Source organism: Pteropus alecto, unplaced genomic scaffold, assembly GCF_000325575.1.
Source record: "Pteropus alecto unplaced genomic scaffold, ASM32557v1 scaffold45, whole genome shotgun sequence".
NCBI classification, from domain to species: domain Eukaryota; kingdom Metazoa; phylum Chordata; class Mammalia; order Chiroptera; family Pteropodidae; genus Pteropus; species Pteropus alecto.
Window position 1 is genome coordinate 9,012,370 of NW_006442491.1, and position 1,510 is coordinate 9,013,879.

Genomic DNA, 1,510 nt, shown 5'->3' on the forward strand with positions numbered 1-1,510 from the left:
GATGAAGCTAGCTGGCTCTGCTCTCAGATGCTCTGCAGCCCTGTCTGCTTAATTTCCGGTGGACCCTCAGTGCCCAGGGAGAGCATGTGTTTTGCTTGTGATGTTGGTAATGAACTGCCGCTGGGAACAAATTAATGAGTGTGTCAGAAACTGCAGTGGAACTATATTACGATTCATAAACACCATGATGAAAATGCCAGTTAAGCTCTGGTATAAATACACACAAACTCTGAAAAAGCAAACTCTTTTCTCTTCTAATGAGAGAAGAATTTAAAATAATATCATTCTGCCCTGAGCACTATTGCCAAGGGAGAATTCCTTAGAGGATAGTTTTTCTATTTTCATATTTAATGCATTAGAGAAACATAGGGGAGTTTAATTTCACTTTTTATATTTGTGTGCATATGTACTATATTTTGAAATACATGTAGCTTATATACCATGTATGGCTATAAAATACACAAAAATGTATATAGTGTCAACTTTCTAGGTATTATACCATGTTTGTTAAATGAGATCTTTCTTTTTTTTCTTTTTCTTGTCTGTTGTGTTTACATTGCCTTTCATTAGTATTCTTCTTTAATATTCTGAATTTGGAATTTAAATTCAGAAATTAAAATTTAATAAAAATCAACCACATCAGTCCACAGAGACCTATAACTTTAAAGCTGATGGAAGGAGGAGATCAAGAAACTTCCATTTACTTCAAAGGCACAGTGGGGCTGTGCTGGGAGCACCTGTAGGCATCCCGGTTTGTGATCTCTGATATGCATAAGAATACTCACATTGTGATGGAGGATGCTGCTACAATAGAAGTTCTAACACAGGGCTTTCACAGAGCCCCAAATTTCCATTAAGGCACCTGGGGCTGCTGCAAGAGGGTTGGGAGATGAGGAAGGGATCTCAGTAGTAGGGTTCCAGGCTTTCTCCTCCAAGTTCAGAGCCACTCCTATTTTACCTGCTTTATATATCGGGGCTCCAGGTAAGTTTCATTTCATTAAAGTATGCTATAAATTAAAGCTAGAACACTATAAGTTAGTAGTAGATTGAACATGGGTTATAGAACCAATAAGACTTTACTTCTTTCTACGGCCATTCTACCCTGAACAAGCCCGATCCCATCTGATCTTGGAAGCTAAGCAGGGTTGGGCTTGGTTAGTACTTGGATGGGAGACCACCTAGGAAGACCAGGTGCTGTAGGCATTAAAAAAAAAAGAATTGTAAGCTGACAAGGTCCTTGCAATCTGTGAGGTCAACCAAGGGTTGCCTTGCCTAAAAAATAAAATAAAATAAATAAATGAAAGACTTGACTTCGTAAATTAACTCCAGTAGTTATTTATTAGCTATTGGATTTGGGGCACATATAATCTGCTGGTTTCTAAAATAGAGTGATAATAATACCTTCTTGCTTGGTTGCCATGAGAATTAGAGATAGTGAATCAAAATACCTTGTACTTAACTGATCTTCACAAAAGACTGATTGTTTTAACAGGTGCTAGCTGGTAACTAG

General features: G+C 37.7%; 1 non-coding gene across 1 annotated transcript; it reads left to right on the plus strand.

Moving 5' to 3' along the window:
* Positions 1–1,084: 1,084 nt before the first annotated feature.
* On the plus strand, positions 1,085–1,203 carry LOC112471305. Its single transcript, XR_003043237.1, has one exon. It is a non-coding gene; the product is annotated as a 5S ribosomal RNA (ribosomal RNA).
* The last annotated feature ends 307 nt before the right edge of the window (positions 1,204–1,510 follow it).